This window comes from Peromyscus maniculatus, chromosome 14, assembly GCF_049852395.1.
Source record: "Peromyscus maniculatus bairdii isolate BWxNUB_F1_BW_parent chromosome 14, HU_Pman_BW_mat_3.1, whole genome shotgun sequence".
NCBI classification, from domain to species: domain Eukaryota; kingdom Metazoa; phylum Chordata; class Mammalia; order Rodentia; family Cricetidae; genus Peromyscus; species Peromyscus maniculatus.
Genome location: NC_134865.1, coordinates 82755146 through 82775594, shown reverse-complemented (window position 1 = coordinate 82775594; position 20449 = coordinate 82755146). Strand labels below are relative to the sequence as shown.

General features: G+C 41.0%; 1 pseudogene across 1 annotated transcript in view; it reads left to right on the top strand.

The window, feature by feature from the left end:
• Window positions 1–18187, top strand: part of LOC121822491 (eukaryotic translation initiation factor 4E pseudogene) — a 38163-nt pseudogene extending 19976 nt beyond the window's left edge. Inside the window, exons 2-3 of the transcript XR_013044548.1 lie at window positions 6219–6348; window positions 12139–18187. The product of XR_013044548.1 is annotated as a eukaryotic translation initiation factor 4E pseudogene (transcript). The remainder of the gene's footprint in view (window positions 1–6218; window positions 6349–12138) is intronic.
• Window positions 18188–20449: the final 2262 nt, after the last annotated feature.

The following is a 20449-nucleotide window of genomic DNA, read 5'->3' as shown; positions in this document are numbered from 1 at the left end:
TTTTAGATTTATTTTTATTATTCTTACACATGTCTATGTGTGGGTATGTCCATGAATATAGTTTGCCTCTGCCTCCCAAGTGCTGGGATTAAAGGCTTGCACCACTATGCCAAGACAAAAGATTTATTTTTAATGATATGTATATGATCCAGGCATACCTTTAATCCCAGCACTTGGGAGGCAGAGGCAGGCAGATCTCTGAGTTCAAGGCTGCACAAAGAAACCCTCTCTCATAAAATCAAATAAATAAATTATGTGTATTCGAGTTGCAGGTGCCCAGAGACCAGGGATGTTGGATTCCCCTAGAGCTAAGTTATAGGCCAATGAGCCACCCAATGTGGGTAGTGAGAACTGAACTCTGGTCTTCTGCAAGATCGGTAGCACCTTAACTGCTGAGCCATCTCCTCAGCCCTTCCACCTTACCTTTTAATGCAAGATCTCTCATTGAACCTGGAGCTCACTGATGGACCTAGACTGACTGGTTGGCAAGCCCCAGAGAGCTTCCTGTCTCTGCTTCCTTAGTGATGAGATTACAGGCACACAGCTATGCCTGATTTGTTTGCAGGTGCTGGTGATTGAAATCAGGCCCATATGTTTACACAGCAAGCACTTTAATCCTCTGAGCCACATCCCCTCAACCAGTTACTTGTGTGTAGGTGTGTGAGTGCATGCACTTGTGCAAGCACACACAATCACAGTACTTGTGGCAGTCAGAGGACAGACAGCTTTCAGCCTTCCACCTTGATGAGGCTAGGTCTCTCTTGCCCTGTCACAGTACAGCATACTCCAGGCTCTCTGGCCCATGAGCTTCTGTCAGGCTTATTTTCCTGTCCGAGCCTCTCATCTCAACAGTAGCAATGCTGAGATGCTGGGGAGCAAGTCATCCTACCCACTCAACCATCTCCCCAGACCAGCCATTTGTTTCGTTGTTTTTGTTTTGTTTTGTTTTTGATTTTGATTTTTTGAGACAGGGTTTCTCTGTGTAACAGTCTTAGATGTCCTGGAACTCAATTTGTAGACCAGGCTGGCCTTGACTTCACAGAGATCCACCTGCTTCTGCCTCCTGAGTGCTAAGATTAAAAGTGTGCGCCACCACCGCCTGGCGTACCTGTACTTTCACACACACTAATAAAATTTAAAACAGCCAGTCATTTCAATAAAGCAAAAATTCAAAACTAGGACTAGAGAGATGGCTCACTGGTCAAGAACACTAGTTGCTTCTCCAGAGGATCTGGTTCAATTCCCAGAACCCAAAAGGCAGTTCATAACTATCTGTAAAACTCATCCCAGGAGCTCCACTGCCCTCTTTTGGCCACTGCAGGCACTGAACACATGCAATGCACAGACAAAACATACACATAAATAAGTTGTATTCATCCCAGAGATGCAGCATTGGTTCAACATATGCAAATAAGTACATGTAATGCATCATATAAATACATATTAGGACAGAATGATCACCGGATTGTTTCAATAGATGCAAAAAAGGCATTTGACAGAGTTCAGCATTCCGTCATGGTAAAGTCCTGAAGAAAGGCTGCTGAGATAGCTCAGTGGATGAAAGCACTTGCTGCCAAGCCTGACAACCTAGATTCGCTATCCAGAATGTACGTGGAAGAAGAGAAATGACTCCCATGTCTTTTCACCTCCACATACATGCCACACACACGCTAAATAAATATTTTTGTTGTTGTTGTGTCGAGACAGGGTTTCTCTGTGTAGCTTTGTGCCTTTCCTGGATCTCGCTCTGTAGACCAGGCTGGCCTCGAACTCACAGAGACCCACCTGCCTCTGCCTCCCAAGTGCTGGGATTAAAGGCGCCACCACTGCCTGGCAATAATTAAATTTTTTAAGTCATAGGAGCTAGAGCGGTGGCTCAGCACTAAAGAACACATGCTGTTCTTTCAGAGAACCTGACTTTGCTTCCTAGCACCCACATCAAATTAAAAATGAAAAATCTTAGCCGGGCGGTGGTGGCGCACGCCTTTAATCCCAGCACTCGGGAGGCAGAGCCAGGCGGATCTCTGTGAGTTCGAGGCCAGCCTGGGCTACCAAGTGAGCTCCAGGAAAGGCGCAAAGCTACGCAGAGAAACCCTGTCTCGAAAAACCAAAAAAAAAAAAAAAAAAAAATGAAAAATCTTTAAAATTTTTTTTGCTGACAGCAGAACAACATGAAACACAAGGTTGGAACTTTTTCTGTTGTGTATAAGAAGCTCACGGGCAAGGATGGTAACTTAGAATTCCCAGAATTTCAGTTGTAAAGAAAATGACTGGCCAGGTGGTGGTGACGCACGCCTTTAATCCCAGCACTCAGGAGGCAGAGGCAGGCGGATCTCTGTGAGTTCGAGGCCAGCCTGGTCTACAGAGTGAGTTCCAGGAAAGGCACCAAAACTGCGTGGATAAATCCTGTCTCGGAAAAAAAAAAAAGGAAAAGAAAATGACTGAATAAAATGTAAAAAAAAAAGGGGACGGGGGCTAGAGAGATGGCTCAGTGGTTAAGAGCACTGATTGCTCTTCCAGGGGACCCAGGTTCAACTCCCAGAACCCACATGGCAGCTCACAACTGTCTGTAATTCCAGTTCCAGGGGACCTGACACCCATAGCAAAACACCAATGCACATAAAAATAAAAATACAATTTAAAAAAAGTAAAATGTCATTCATACATATATAAAATCTTTTTGGTGGTACATGTCTTTAATCCCAACACTTGGGAGGCAGAGGTACATGGATCTCTGTGAGTTGGAGGCCAGCCTAGCCTACAAATGGAGTTCCAGGACAGCCTGAGCTACACAGAAAAACTTTGTCTTGAAAAGAAAAAAAAAATAAGTCTTGAAAAAATTGGGAACAGGTGGAACATACTTAACCATAGAAGGCTATACATGACAAACCACGTAGAAAATGTAGACAAACTGAAGGCGTTTTTTTTCTAAAATTGGGACAGAGACAAGGATACCTACTTTTCTACTCTTATTCAAATTGTGCTGAAGTTTTATACGACCAAAAAAAAAAAAAGATGCCAATAAGAAGTTGGGGTAAATCCTTAATCATCAGAGAAATGCAAATCAAAACGACTCTGAGATACCACCTTACACCTGTCAGAATGGCTACGATCAAAAACACCAATGACAGTCAATGTTGGAGAGGATGTGGAGCAAAGGGAACACTCCTCCACTGTTGGTGGGAATGCAAACTTGTACAACCACTGTGGAAATCAGTATGGCGGTTTCTCAGAAAATTAGGAATCGAACTACCTCAAGACCCAGCCATCCCACTCTTGGGCATATACCCAAGGAATACTGATTCATACCATAAAGATACTTGCTCAGCTATGTTCATAGCAGCACTATTTGTAATAGCCAGAACCTGGAAACAACCTAGATGCCCATCAACGGAAGAATGGATGAAAAAAATGTGGTACATATACACAATGGAGTACTACTCAGCAGAGAAAAACAATGAAAGCATGAAATTTGCAGGCAAATGGATGGAACTAGAAAAAATCATCCTGAGTGAGGTAACCCAAACCCAGAAAGACAGTCATGGTATGTACTCATTCATAAGTGGATTCTAGATATAAAATAAAGAACAATCAGACCACAACCCATAGAACCATGGAGGCTATACATATAGCATGGAGGTCCCTAGGACGACTGTGGCTTATAATAAATTTCGGTTTTACTCAATTTTTGAAAAAAAAATAGCCAAACGAATGGAAACACATGAACTATGAACCAAAGGCTGAGGGGCCCCCAGCTGGATCAGGCCCTCTGAATAGGTGAGACAGTTGATTGGCTTGATCTGTTTGGGAGGCAACTAGGCAGTGGGACCGAGTCCTGTGCTCATTGCATGAGTTGGCTGTTTGAAACTTGGGGCTTATGCAGGGACGCTTGGCTCAGTCTGGGAGGAGAGGACTGGACCTGCCTGAACTGAGTCTACCAGGTTGATCGCAGTCCTCGGGGGAGGCTTTGCCCTGGAGGAGGTGGAAATGGGGGGTGAGCTGGGGGTATGGGGAGGGGGTGGGAGGGGGGAGAATAGGGGAACCCGTGGCTGATATGTAGAACTGAATGGTATTGTAAAATAAAATAAAAGGGAAAAAAAGAAAAAAGAAAAAAAAAAGAAGTTGGGGTAAAATGCTGGTTCAGCAGGGTGAATGCCTCCAAGTCCAGCAACCTGTATTGTCATTGGGACCCCATCATACATCATGTTGCACACACACACTTTCTTTTTTAAGAAAAATCAAATGTTCACTATTTGCAGATGATATGATTCTGTTTAAAGACTCCACAGCTGTGTGTGATGGTGCACACCTTTTATCTCAGCATTCCAGAGGCAGAGGGAAGAAGATCCCTGTCAGGCCAGTATGGTGGTATTTTATTCGTAGTGAAATGTGATTTTCTTTTTTTTTTTTTTTTTTTTTTTTTTTTTTTTTTTTGGTTTTTCAAGACAGGGTTTCTCTGTGTAGCTTTGCGCCTTTCCTGGAACTCACTTGGTAGCCCAGGCTGGCCTCGAACTCACAGAGATCCGCCTGCCTCTGCCTCCCGCGTGCTGGGATTAAAGGCGTGCGCCACCACCGCCCGGCCGAAATGTGATTTTCATTGTATGTTAATAAAGAAAGTTGCCCGGGGGTCAGAGCTATTAGAGCCATGGAAAGAGCGTGGAGGTGGTGCCACACGCCTTTAATCCCATAGATCTCTGTGTGTTCAGGGATACAGCCAGCATTGGAGACATATGCCTTTAAGACCTCGAGAGCTGTACTTACAGGCCATGACGAGGCAGTCATGTGTTTGGGTTTATAACCAATGAGAAGGCAGAACAGAAAGACTATTTAAAGACATACACACAGGAAGTAGGTCTCTTTTTCTGAGAGTTAGGAGCACTGCAGGAAGAAGGGTAAGATTTTAGCTCTGAGCTCTGACCTCTTGGCTTTTTCTTTTATATTGGTTCTGTTTTTCTTATTTAATAAGACAATTGGATACATCTACAGGCCAGACTGGTCTACCCAGGGAACTCCAAGCCAGCCAGGGATACACTGTGAGATTCTGCCTCAAAAGAAAAAAAAAGTAGCCAGCAGTGGTGGCTCAAGCCTTTATAGACTAAATCAGAAAAATCTTAGACCTGAAGAACATTGTCACTAACATTGCCAGGAACAAAATCAACATATAAAAACCAGTACATTTCTACATACCAATAATAAAATTTTAGAATGAAATTAGGAAAAATTTTTAATTCAAAATAGCTTCCCAAAAATGTGATATATTTTGGGCTAAGTATGTAGCTCAGTTGGTAGAATGTTTGCCCTACCATGCAGAAAATTCTCCACTTTGAAATAAGGAAGTAGAAATAGGATAATCAGCAGTTCAAAGTTATCCTCAGCTACATATATGTAAGACCAGCCTCAAGGCTAAATAAGATCATGTCTCAATATAATAAACTACCTAGAAATAAATTTAACCAAGAATGTGAAAGACCTCTACAATGAAAAATTTAAAACACTGAAAAAAGACACTAGATATTGGAAAGACCCTCCATGCTTCTGGATTGGCAGAATTAGTATTGTGAAAATGACTATATTATCAAAAGTAATGCAATGCAATCCTCACCAAAAAATCTAATGATATTCTTCACAGACTTAGATAACGCTAAATTTCATCAGAAACGAAGACTACAAATGGCCACTGTCTAAACAACACTGCTAGTAGTATCATAATGCTTGATGTCTAATTATACTGTAGAGCCATAGTAACAAAAATAACAAAGTGGGGCTGGGAGAGATGGCAGAGTTAAAAGCATTGGCTTCCCTTCCAGAGTACCCAGGTTCAATCCCCAGCACCCATATGAAGGGTCACAACTCTGTGACTCTAGTTCGTAAGGACCTTGGTCTACTGTGGGAGTCCACAGTGATTCCAGCTTGTGGTTTGATTCCATCTTGACTTAAGGTCAGAGAGTTCAAGCTTATTTTTGCTCCTTGACGTGGTTACTAGATGTTTTGCTCCTCAAGGCCAAATAACAGGATAATTGACCAAAGGCATGGTTATTAGATGTTTTGAGAATTAAGGAGATATTTATGCTTGCTTGTTCCTTGAACCATGGTAAGAAAGTCTTTTGCTCCCCTTGCTTTGGATAAAAAAAGGCTATAAGAAATAAATTCAGGGTTGCTTCAGTATTCACTGAGAGCCCTCCTGATTCTATCTTCCGTCTCTTGTCTCTTTCCTTCAGAATCTTCACTCCCCTATTCAGGTGCTGTTCCTCAGTTGGTCTCAACAGGTGGCGCTGGAACAAGGGACCGGGAGTTAATGAATGCAAGCAAGTGAATGGAGCACTCGGGTATTATTCAAGTGGAAGTTCGGTGAATAACTCGGGAGTAAAATTGTAAATATGGGGCAAGGTAATAGTAGACAGCAGTTTATACATTTGCTTAAAGATATTTTAAAAGGGCTGGAGAGATGGCTCAGTGGTTAAGAGCACAGACTGTTCTTCCAAAGGTCCTGAGTTCAATTCCCAGCAACCACATGGTGGCTTACAACCATCTGTAATGAGATCTGCTGCCCTCTTCTGGCCTGCAGGGACACATGCAGACAGAACACTGTACACATAATAAATAAATATTAAAAAAAAAAAAAAGATAATTTAAAAACCAGAGGAGCTAAGGTACGGCAGTAGCACATACAGAAATTTTTAAAGTTTGTAGATCAGGTGTACCCGTGGTTTCCCAAGCACAGGATCTTGGACACAGATACGTGGGGGAGAATTGGAGTGCAAATCCAACAGCATTATGACGAGCATGGGCCTGGAAAGGTCCCAGTGGATGCTCTTAGTCTGTGGGCACTTATCTGGGACAGTTTGGATTTGCACCCTGAACGGCAGAAGGTATTTCCTCCTGAAACAATTAAAAGTGAAACAAAACCCTCCGCACCACCAGAGGAGCCGCTAGATGCAGAGGCCTTTACAAAAGTGTTTGATGATGACCAGTTTAATCCTGGTGATGGAGCTGAGCTTGAAGAAGAAGCTGCTAAGTACCATAATGAGGAGTTTTCACCTCCCCCGCTTCTGACCATGAATGTTGAGAAGCAGAAACCTTGGGATGAGACTAAGGAGGAGCTGAAGGGCTTGAGAGACTTAGTAGTTTCCCTTTCACAAAAATTGGAGGCTCTTCAGGTCTCCTCTTCTGAGAAGGGCAGTCCTCTTCCTACTGCAGTGGCTGGATTAGATCCACCTGGGAGGCCGTCTATCAGCGTGGAAAAATTGCCTATGGTTGCTGTGGTACAAAGGCCTCCTGGAGCATGGCAAACCCTCACCGTTAGTCATGCGTCTCCCCTGCAAGCCAGTGTTAGAGAAGCAGCTAGCAGAGGGAAAGATGTGCAAGGATTTCAAATGTTCCCAGTGATTGAACAGCAAGATGAGCAGGGCAATATAGTGTGGGTGCACGCACCAATTCCATTTAAACAACTCAAGGAATTAAAAACATCATACTCTCAATATGGGCCCACAGCACCCTTTACACCAAATCTGCTAGCAAACATGGCTGTAGAAGCCTTGCCTCCTGGGAATTGGAAACAGATGGCCAGAGCTTGCCTGTCAGGAGAGGATTATCTGTTGTGGAAAACTGAATTTGTGGAACAATGTCAAGCTACAGCTGAAATAAATCGGGCCCAACAAATTCCCATTACTTTTCATATGCTTGCTGGAAAAGGCATTTATCGGGAGACAGGTCAACAGTTAAATTTTGATGTGGCAGTATATGTCCAGGTTAATGCCTCTGCCAAAAAAGCATGGAATAAGCTTCCATTTTCTGGAAGGCAGACTGAGGACTGTCAAAAACAAGGCAAGGACCTGATGAATTATTTCAGGACTTTGTCTCTAGGCTAATTGTAGCTAGAGTTTTCCTGCCTTGCCCACAGTCAGGACAAATCTCTGTCACCCTTTTAGAAAGAAGGGCAACATCTCTGATTATATTCAACTTTGCTCAGATATTGGGCCTTCATATACTTGGGGGTTAGCTATAGCTGCTGCATTACAGGGAAAAACAGTTAAGGATGTTCTCTTCCAACAAAGAAATCAAGGCCCAAGAAGAGGGAGAGCTGTCAATCTCTAGAAGCTGCTTTGGGAGTGGTCAGATGGGGCACCAGGTCAAGAAGTGCCCTAATAAGGGAAAAGGCATGAGGGCAGAAAACGAACCTGGATTGTGCCCAAGATGCAAGAGAGGGAAGCATTGGGCTAATGAATATAATGAAAGAAGGATGCCCAGTGGAATCCACTGCAGGAAAATGGGCAGAGGGGCCCACCCCAGTTCCTGAGACAATGTTATGGGGCACTTCAGCAGTTTGTCCCTCCGCAAGGAAATGCATTCAGGACAGAGCAACCCCAGGCAGTGCAGGATTGGACCTCAGTACTTCATCTACACAGTTTTAACTCCCAAAATGGGGTGCAAGCTCTCCCTATTAGTGTTTATAGGCCTTTACTGAAAGGCACTGTAGGGTTATTGCTGGGGAGGAATAGTACCACCATGCAGAGGGTCTTTGCTGCTCCCAGAGTGATTGACACTGATTATAAAGGAGAAATCTGGGTTATGACTCACTCACCTAATGGAATTTCTGTGGTAAAGACAGGCCAGAGACTTACACAATTCATTTTTACTTCCTCAAGTACAAACAAGAAATCACATTTTAAAAGGTAAGAGAGGAGAGGCTGGATTTAATTCATCTAATGCCTATTGACTGCAAGCTGTAGGTCCACAGTGCCTCGAACTCACTTTGTTTATAAATGGTAAGAGCTTTTCTAGCCTCCTAGACACTGGTGTGAATGTGTCTGTTATTACTGCCAAGCAATGGCCTTCAATGTGGCCAAAGCTGGAGACTGTTACACAGCTGCACGGGATTGGTCAAACTCAGAGTCCTGAGCAGTGTAGCAATGAACTTTCCTGGGAAGATGAGGAAGGTCATGAAGGAACTTTTCGGCCATACATTGTTTCACATTTGCCTGTAAATTTGTGGGGTTGAGATGTTATGAGCCGAATGGGAGTGTATTTATAGTCCCAATGCATTTTTGTTAAACAAATGTTTCAACAAGGACTGTTATCTGATTAGGGGTTAGAAAGAAACAATGACAGCCAAGTATCACCCTTGCTTCCTCAAGAAAGGTCTGATAGAGCTGGATTAGGGTATATTTTAGGAGGGGCCATTGAACAGCCTGTACTCCATGCAGATCCTATAACTTGGAAATCTGATGACCCTGTGTGGGTGGATCAATGGCCCCTAACAGATGAAAAGATACAAGCTGCCCAGCAGTTAGTACAGAAACAGATGGATGATGGCCATATTGTACCCTCTAATTCTCCCTGGAATTCTATTTTCCTGATTAAAAAGAAATCTGGAAAATGTAGATTATTACAAGATTTAAGAAAAATTAATGGGACCATGTAGCTAATGGGAGCTTTGCAGGCTGGATTGTCTTCTCATACAGCCATAACAAAGGATACCTATAAAATTATTTTAGATTTAAAGGATTGTTTTTATACTATCCCTTTGGCTCCCCAAGATTGTCAAAGATTTGCATTTAGTGTTCCATTGGTTAATTTTAAAGAGCCCATGAAGAGATATCATTGGAAAGTTTTGCCTCAGAGTATGGCCAATAGTTCCACATTGTGCCAGAAATTTGCTGCTCAGCTGGGCAATGGTAGCACATGCCTTTAATCCCAGCACGTGGGAGGCAGAGCCAGGTGGATCTCTGTGAGTTCAAGGCCAGCCTGGGCTACAGAGTGAGTTCCAGGAAAGGCACAAAGCTACACAGAGAAACCCTGTCTTGAAAAAGTAAAAAAAAAAAAAAAATGGTGGCTCAGGCTATACAAAATATTAGAGATCAATTTCTTCAAATTTATATTACTCATTATACAGATGATATTTTGCTTGCCCATAAAACAGAAGTTTTGCTTGCAACATATGAACAGCTTCATCAGGGCTGTTGGGATCAGAATGGTTCTGACCCCTCTAAGATTGCCTTCACCTCCCCTGTTCTGAGTGCGCTGAGGTCAGTGCTATTCTGCAGATGTTTTGCTGTTTGGTATATCTCGTGGTTTGGCAGCTGTGGCTTCCTGGGGCATGCTGACCTTTCCTTGACCCTGGGTGCTTGATAAACAATTTTGTTTGTTCCTCCTGAAAGGGTATATAAGATGGAGAAGAAAGAATAAAGCGAGTCCTGATGCTTGCAACTTGACTTGGTGTGTGCTGTGTTCATCCCGACTTCCCTCGCCAGGTTTCGGGCCCAATTGCTGTGCAGGTGTGGCAAGGGCCTTGCCCATTCAGGGTTATTAATTGCCCCAGAGAAAGTACAAAGACAGCTGCCTTTTCAGTATTTGGGACATATTTTGTATCCTAAAGAAATTAAGCCTCAGAAACTGGAAATTAGAAAAGATATCTTGCAAACTTTGAATGATTTTCAAAAATTATTGGAGGATATTCAGTGGCTGTGGCCCTACTTAAGATGTTGTCTACAAGAGATCTTGAGCCCCTCAGTGAGATTCTTAAGGGGAATAGTGATCCCCATAGGTATCTTACAGATGCTGCTAGACAAGTACTGGCTCAGATAGAGCATGCCATTCAACATCAGCAAGTACACTATGTTAACTATGAGAGACCATGGGAAATTTATGTGCTTCCTACACCACATACTCCAACAGCTGTGTTATGGCAAGATGGGCCATTATTGTGGTTGCATCTGCCTGTCTTCCCAGCCCAGGTGTTGAACCCTTATTATGAAGCAGTAACTTGTTTAGTAGAGAAAAGCCAGATAGAATCTAGGTAATATTTTGGTAAAGAACCAAATGTGATTGATGTTCCTTTTACAACAAGTTGATTGGCTATTTAAAAATAATGATTCTTGGACAATTGCTTTTTCTCAGTTTTGGGGCTAAATTTATAATCATTTTCCAGCTGATCAATTGTTGTAGTTTGCCCAAATGCATTCCTTTATATTTCTTAAAGTTGTGATGAAAGGTCCTATAAAAGATGTTGTGCTGGTTTTTACTGATGCTTCTTCCAATGGAAGAGCTGCTTACATTATCAATGGTAAAGGTTATATAGTCCAAACAACCCTAGCTTCAGCTCAGATAGTAGAATTATGAGCTGTAGCTATGGTTTTCCAGCATTTTGTAAATAGTTCATTTAATTTGTATACTGGTAGTTATATTTTTAGAGCCCTTCAAGTTATAGAGACTGTTCCCTGCGTTGGGACTAGTAATGGTCATGTTAGGAGGCTGTTTCAGCAAATTCAAGAAGCCATTCATCAAAGAAAGTTGCCATGCTTTGTGGGTCATATTAGGGCTCATTCCAGCCTTCCTGGCCCTCTAGCTGACGGTAATGCATCAGCTGGTAAATTAACACAGATGGCCACCTTGTCTCAGGGAGAATATGCTCAACAGTCACATTCCCTTCATCATCAGAATAGCAGAAGTTTAAGAAAACAATTTGGCCTTACCAGGGAGTTGCTCATCAGATTGTTAAGCAATGTGATGTGTGCCTACAGTATTTGCCTGTGTCTCACTTAGGGGTAAATCCTTGAGGCCTTCTTCCTAATCATTTATGGCAAATGGATGTTACTCATGTTGTGGAATTTGGCAAATTAAAATATGTGCATGTGATAGTTGATACCTATTCAGGGTTTTTGATGGCCACTGCACAAATTGGGAAGGCTAACAAGCATGTGATAGCTCATTGCTTAAATTTTTTTCATATATGGGGATTTCTAAAATTATAAAAATGGATATTAAGTCGGGATATATTAGTAAAGCATTTCAGCAATTTTGTTCCCAATGGAAAATTGAGCATAAAACAGGCACTCCTTATAATCTTCAAGGACAAGGTATTGTTGAACGAGTCCATGGTAGTCTCAAGATGCAGCTTCAAAAAATAAAAAAGGGGGAGTTATATCCTCAGTCACCACATAATGCATTGAATCATGCCCTCTTTATTTTAAATTTTTGAATGTGGATGCCCATGAGCAATTTGCCATGGATAGATTTTGGCATGATGGCACTCAAGTGACTTTTGTTCAGGTGAAATGGAAGGATCTTTGCACTGGATTATGGAAGGGGCCTGGCCCTGTTTTGATATGGAGTCGAGGGCATGTTTGTGTTTTTTCACAGGAAGAAAATGAAGCTCAATAGCTGCCTGAGTGCTTCGTGTAGTTTGTGGAACAGAGGAATGCTGACCCAGATGATATTGTGGCTGCTGATGTTCCCCCAGAGGAGTTGGAGTGAGATTTACTGAACCTATGTTCCTGATCCTCCAATGTTACATCCTGTGCAGTCTGGGCAGGGAAGGAGATTATGGTGACTGTTGGTGATTCTCAGCTTCTTGATAGACCTGCTGCACTAATTTCCCAGACCTCTGTGAATTTTAATTATTCTGGATCTGGCCAAGGAATGCCTATCTGTTTTTCCAAAAATGAATCTGTGACTGGGTGTTTGGCCATTTATCCACACTATATCTTGGGACTCAGAGATCACCTTTGCCAGTATAGTGTTCATCTGCTGTTGCCCAGAGGAAATAGAAGGCCTGGAGAATAGCTGCCTCAGAGATTCTCCCTCTGTGGGAAAGAGACTCGTTGGAGCAGTCAAACACTATTATGGAGGCAATGTGTGGCTAAAGCCCCTCTTCAGTATAATATCACTGGAATTCAGAGATATGTGCTAGACTGGCTAGGAAACTAATTGGAGATACTGAAGAGAATCCCCGAAATGATGAGGAGGAGTGGGGTAAAGGTTTTGCTGCTGGTTTTTGGTACTCGGGACTGGAGCAGCTCACACATATCTTTGGAAGTTGGTATCAGCAATGCATTGGATTTTAGGAGAGGGAAAAGAAAAGGTTCAGAATTATGGAGTTACTCATACCTCACCTACCACAAAAACATTTTCTTGCCCCTTGATTGGATCGAAGTTACGAGAATTGTAACCAATTGTGTGTCCATTGTTAATAATCATACTAGAATTATGGTGTTAATCTGTTAATGTTTGTAACCTCTTCTGTTCACAGTGAAAGTGTTACTGGATAGAAAAAGGTTAGTACTCATCTGAGACAAATTTGGTATGAGTATGACAAGGATGCTAATGAGTCCTTAGATTTGATGTGGTTGCATCAGGAAATTACTGATTTTAAAAAGGCAAAGTTGGATTTTGATGCAGCTAAAACTGCTGAAGACATCCTGGACCAATTTTAAAAGGCCATTCCATCTTGGTCATCCTTTACTCTCTTATTAGGAAGTATTGCAGCCATAGTAGCATGTGTATTGCTAGGCATTATTTGCCTATGATTATCAAGTTAACTTGTGAGCTCTGTGGAAAGTTGGTTCGGAGCTGCACCAAGCTCCACGCCCTCTCTTGAGATTTTTCAGAGGCTGGTAGTCAAAGACAGGTAAGTCCTTTTTACCACCTTTCAACCTAAGACAGGGCATGTGCCAAAGACGGGTAAGACTGGATGGTTGAAAAAGGCATCCTAAGACAGGCACAGTCATCTGAGGGGTCTGGGGGACCTTTTTTAAAAAAAGGGAATTGTGGGAGCCCAAAGTGACTCTACCTTGTGGCTTGATTCCATCTTGACTTAAAGTCAGAGAGTTCAGGCTTGTTTTTGCTCCTTAAGGCTGAATAACAGGATGATGGCCAAAGGCATGGTTACTAGATATTTTGTTCCTCAAGGCCAAATAACAGGTTGATTGACCAAAGGCGTAGTTATTAGATGTTTTGAGAATTAAAGAGGTGTTTACACTTGTTTGTTCTTTGAACCTTGGTAAGGACGTTTTTTTGCCCACCCCACCTCCTGCTTTGGGTATAAAAAGGCTATGAGAAATAAATTCAGGGCTGCTGCAGTATTCACTAAGAGCCCTCCTGATTCTAACTTTGTCTCTTGTCTCTTTCTTTCTTTATTCTCACTCCCTTATTCAGGTACTATTCAACAGGTCAGCTGGTCCTGACAGTCTATATAGTGAGTTCTACACCAATCAGTGCTACACAGACCCTGTCTCAAAAGACAACAGCAACATAGGCATGAGCAAACACTTTCTGAGTAGGACTCCAATAGCACAGGAAATAGCCCTAAAGAATTGACAAATAAAATTGTATGAAATCAAAACCTTCAGCATAGCAAAGGGAAGAGTCACCAAAATGATCAGATTCCAGAACAGGAAAAATTCTTTGCCAGCTATGCTTCAGAAATTAATATCTAGGTAGAAACAATATCTGCCAAGAATGTATAGAAAAACTACAAAAAAATTATGCCAGGTGGTGGTGGCACATGCCTTTAATTCCAGCACTCAGGAGTCAGAGGCAGGTGGTCTCTGTGAGTTCAAGGCCAGCCTGGGCTACAGCGTGAGTTCCAGGAAAGACTTCAGAGCTACACAGAGAAACCCTGTCTCAAAAACCCAAAAATAAAAAAAAATTTAAAAACTACAAAAAATTAAACACAAAACTGCCAATCAATAAATGGGCTAATGAACAGTTCTCAAAGAAGAAACAAGGTGACCAATAAATATTTTTCCTGATAAGCATGGGAGTTTTGACCTCCATTTTCAACCTGGGCCAGTTTACCCCTCCTTAGGCAACCTGGTAGTCCCCCAGGAAGTCACCTGGTCAAAGTAGTGCACTACAGCCCAGAACTCCTGGACTCTATGTGATCCTTCTGCCTCAGCCTCAAGTAGCTGGGCTTAGAGGTATGCACTACCACACCTGTACCAATAAATATTTTTAAAAACATTCAGCATCTTTTTCAGTGAGGAAATGCAAATTAAATTAAAACCATTTTGGGATTCTATCTTATTGAAGTCAGAATGACTATCTCGAAAACAAGGCTGCTGGAGAAATGACTCAGTGGGTAGAAGTGCTTATTGCTCTTACAGAGAACCCAGGTTCAATTCTGAACATCCATGTGGTGGCTTAGAACTTCCTGTAACTCCGGTTCCAGGGGATCTGATTCCTCTTCTGACCTCCGCAGGCTCATACACACACATGATGCTCATACATACATTCAAGCATACACATAAATTTTTATTATTATTACTTGAGACAAGGTATCTCTGTAACCCTGGCTGTCCTAGAATTCAATATATATACTTCTACTATTCCCAGCTTTAAAATTAAATATATTTTAAATCAAAGGAGGTATAAGAGTGAGTGCCTGCAATACCAGCACTTGGTCGGCAGAAATTAAGAGGATCATTGTGAGTTTGAGATTCCAGTCAGCGTGGGCATTGATAAAAGTCCCTGTCAGAGAAAGAGATGGAAAAGGAGAGGGAGGAAGAAAAGGACATACACACAAAGCAAAATATTGGGAGGTGATGTAACTCAGTGGTAGTCTTGCCAATCACATACAGAGCCCTCCTTTCAAAAATCAGCACCCAAAATAAAACTACCACCATTCCCTCAAAACAAAAACTAATGTGTTACTTATATATAATTAGAAATGCTTCTCAGTTGTTCTCTGCAGAGCTTCATCAGTACTGCTAGGGTGTTGAGAAGCAGCCACCAAACCTGAGAGATTTCTTGGTACAGATTTCTGGGAAGATAGTAGTTGGGAATTAAAGGTATACCACACAATCCTACAGGCCAACCAGTCATAGAAAGATCAAATCAAACTCTAAAGGATATGTTAAAGAAACAGAAAAGAGTAATAAAGATCCCCATAAATAGATTACATAATACTTCATTAACTTTGAATTTTCTCAGTGCTAATGAGAAAGGAACAACAGCTGTGAAAAACATTGGATAATAGAAAAAAGTACAGAATTAAATCAGTCTGTATACTTTAAAGATGTGCTGACCTCAGAATGGAAACCAGGGTATGTATTACACTGGGGAATAGGCTTTGCTTTTGTTTCCATGAGAGAAGAAAAAAGCTATGGATACCATTAAAATTGATAGTGGTTTGATTTGAACAAGAGAGACTTCTTTTTGTTTGTTTGTTTTTGTTTTTGTCTTAAAAAAAAACAAAGAAAAAAAAAGAGATGATAGTTCATCAACCAACATGACCATTCGATGTAATTTAATTTATACGACTAAGAAAAGCTTTTCATTTGATCAGATATAACTTGCCAGAAGGGAACCTTCCCGAAGTTAAAGTTGGGGAAGGGTTTTGTTTTTGTCTTTCAGGACAATGAAGGCAATCCAGGAATCTGAAGACCACTAGACAAATGAGACATCTGAAGAAAAAAGACAAATCATCCAGAAAAAAAAAAAATGTCCCATGAAAAAGATTTTCTGCAGTGATCCATGACTACGTCTAATGGCAACTTTGAAGTCTCCAAAAGGATGATGGAACCCCATAACAATGATATCACCATTAAGCTGACAAACACCACCCAAAGATTGGCTTTGGACTACAAACTACTCAGGACAATATCAAGATGCCTAGCTGAGATGATACAGCTTCACAGACTACTCCAATTAGGACTTGACCATAATCCTAAATTTTCTTTGTGTCCCCATAAGACTACCAGTGTTCCCAATCAGCAGGAAGTAGCCTAGTAAACTATGCCCACATTCCCAAAAAATGAATTAATGAATGTTTGTCTTTGTTTAGGGATTTGTTAAGAATTGTTATTAGTCACCGTCAATCTCTTTCTAAAAGAAGAAAGGAGAATATGATATATAAATGTATCATATAGAAATGATAGGATAAAAAGATAGATTATTGAAATCTACTCAAAAAAAAGATATAGAGCTGGACAGTGGTGGTGCACAACTTTAATCCCAGCACTAGGGAGGCAGAGGCAGGTGGATCTCTGTGAGTTCAAGGCCAGCCTGGTCTATAGAGTGAGTTCCAGGATAGGCTCCAAAGCTACACAAAGAAACTCTGTCTCAACCCCCACCCCAAAAAAAGATATAGAAATAATAGGATAAAAGATAGATTATTAGGATCTAAGATGGCGACTGTGGAACCGGAAACCACCCCTACTACTAATCCCCCACCTGTGGAAGAGGAAAAAACAGAATCTAATCAGGAGGTTGCCAACCCAGAGCACTATATTAAACACCCTCTACAAACCAGGTGGGCACTCTGGTTTTTTAAAAATGATAAAAGCAAAACTTGGCAGGCAAACCTTTGATTGATCTCTAAGTTTGATACTGTTGAAGACTTTTGGGCTCTATACAACCATATCCAGTTGTCAAGTAATTTAATGCCTGGCTGTGACTACTCACTTTTTAAGGATGGTATTGAGCCGATGTGGGAAGATGAGAAAAACAAGCGGGGAGGACGATGGCTAATTACATTGAACAAACAGCAGAGACGAAATGACCTCGATCGCTTTTGGCTAGAGAGACTGCTGTGCCTTATTGGAGAATCTTTTGATGACTACAGCGATGATGTATGTGGAGCTGTTGTTAATGTTAGAGCTAAAGGTGATAAGGTAGCAGTATAGACTACTGAATGTGAAAACAGAGACGCAGTCACACACATAGGGAGGGTATACAAGGAGAGGTTAGGACTTCCTCCAAAGATAGTGATTGGTTACCAGTCCCACGCAGACACAGCTACAAAGAGCGGCTCCACCACTAAAAATAGGTTTGTTGTTTAAGAAGACACCTGAGTGTTCTCACAGGAGACTACGTCACGCAATCGAGATTGGGAGCCTCATCCAAGCAGAGTGGACTGCACTGAAGTTTGATTCCATCTAAATGTTGCTAAGATATAAGAGAAGTCTCATTCGCCTTTGTCTTGTACCTCTGTGTTCATTTCTCCCCCTCCCCCTGCCCCCAATTTTTGCTAATGTGTCCACTATCCCAATCAAAGAATTACAGTATACGTCACCCCAGAAACCGCAGATGTGTTCCTGGCCCACACCGTACCAGCTGGTTAGAATTACCATGATGCACACATTTGCCTTTCCACAGTATTCGAAAAAGAACTTGCATTTCTGTTACCTTAGCAGGAAAAGATCTGTTTCCGTTCCACTCTGTGCAGGAGCGTGTTTTGCTGGTGAGAGTCTGAGTACAGTTTTCTAGCAACCTCGTTTGCTTTCCCAGCATTCTCTTTGCTGTCCTCTTGCTGATGGCTGCTAGAATTTATTTGCTTCCCTCCTTGATAACATTAGTGATTCTAATTTCAGTTTTTCATTTGTTTTGCTTTTGTTTTTTTTCCTCATGTAACATTGGTGAAGGATCCAGGAATATGACAGAACGGTGGAATAAACATTAAATTTGTGCATTCTTTGGTAATTTTTTGGTTTTTTGTAACTACAAAGCTTTGCTACAAATTTATGCATTTCATTCAAATCAGTGATCTATGTCTGTGTGATCTCTAAACATAATTGTGGACTATAAAAATGTAACACCGTAATTACATTCCTAACTAGAATTAGTATGTCTGCTTTTGTATCTTTATGCTGTACTTTAACACTTTGTATTACTTAGGTTATTTTGCTTTGGTTACAAATGGCTCAAGTAGAAAAGCGGTCCCATTCATATTAAGACAGTGTACAAAACTGTAAATGTGTATAGTGATTGTCTTTTAGACAAAAAAAAGATAGATTATTAAATCTACTCTGAAAAGAAAAAGGGGAGGATATAGATATAATAAGATAAAAAAGTAGATTGAATCTACTTTTAAAAAGCAACTACTAGTTTTAAATATTTTACATTGGACTGGATTTTTGTATATTGTATACAAGTTTTTTATATTGATACAAATTTGAGATTATTTTTGTTGGAACATACTGTACATATATTTCTACTCTTATTCAAGGTATTGTACCTATACAGCTCATTTAACAATGTAATGCAAAGTGCTAGTCCTTGAAAGTTGTTATTATATATTATATATATGTATATATATATTAATTAACTACTTAATTAATTAGTTAATATAACCAACTAATCAATATATAAAGAAATGCAAGTTAGTAGTTATTCATTACAGCCAACTTGTAGTCAGGTTAGGTATGTTTTCAAGGTCAAGCAGATATATTTTAGATAGATGGGTTATTTTCAAACACTTAAAATATCTACAGAATATGGCATTTAAAACGTTTTAATAACAGATTTTTTTATGACAATGAGACATGTCTGCTCCTGGCAGCACCAGTCTACTTCAGAGAAGATGATGGGCATTGAAGAAAACTCCATATCTATTTTGCTTTCTTTGTGGCAAAGTTAGCTACACTGGGCAAGAAAGTGCCCTTGCCTGGACTGCTGACAGTATGCTGTCCAAATGGACAAGCAGGACACGAAAGAAAGGACTGCTGAACTTTGCCAACACAAGGTAGGAAGGCCCTTCAGAATATCCTTCTTCACAGGTAAGTCTGTCAGATATGCTAGGCCTGTTGGCCAAAGATGAATGCCCCAACATTGCAGAGGAACCTTGAGTGGCTGTCAAGGCAGCCAGCTGTTTCTGTCATGTCTCACATTTTTTGGAAATCTCTTATTCAGTTAATATTATCTCCTTTTTGGGTCTGTAAGGGAGTTGAAGTTTAGATAGTTATAGTTACAGTTTTCCTTGTTAACAAATTCAGAAAAGAAACTCATTAAAGAGGTGCAAAGTGTATAAGTTTGAAAGACATCAAAAGATAGTTTTGGTAATACAAGTTAGGATAAAGTGAATTAGGTATAACATCTTGGACTCACCAAAAATAGGATAGATAATGGAGTATTTTCTCTGAATTTGTCAAATGTTTATGGACTGGACATTGTTAATATAATTCTTTTTTTTTTGTTTTTTGTTTTTTGAGAATTCTTGGGTTTTTTTTTTGTTTGTTTGTTTGGTTGGTTGGTTTTTGTTTTGTTTTGGTTTGGTTTGGTTTCTCTGTGTAGCTTTGCGCCTTTCCTGGAACTCGCTTTGGAGACCATGCTGGCCTCGAACTCAACAGAGATCCACCTGCCTCTGCCTCCGGAGTGCTGGGATTAAAGGCGTGCGCCGTCACTGCCTGGCATAATTCTTGACTGTATATAGTGTGTGTGTGTGTGTGTGTGTGTGTGTGTGTGTGTGTGTGTGTGTATTGTATATAGTTTTTCTTATATTAGTTATAACCTTCTTTTATTACTTTAGACAAAAGGGAAATGTGATGATATATTGTGTATCCTAATAAAATTTGCCTGAGGATCAAAGAACAGAACAAGCCACTACATTAAACATAGATGCCAGGCAGTGGTGGCACACACCTTTAATCCTAACACTTGTGAGGCAGAGATCTGTTTGGATCTCTGTGAGTTCAAAGCCACCCTGGACTACATGAGATTGATTCAGTCTAGGAGAGAAACAGAACCAGGCAGTAGTGGCATATACCTTTAATCCCACCCAGTACTTGGGAATCACATGTCTTTAATCCCAGCACTTGAGATCTCATGCCTTTGCTTGGAAGGCACACAGCCTTTAATCCCAGCACTAAGAAGGAAGTGATATGGCTGGGTAGAGAAAGGTATATAAGGTATGAGGAGACAGGAACTAAGGCCCTTTTCAGCTAGAGGTTTTTTG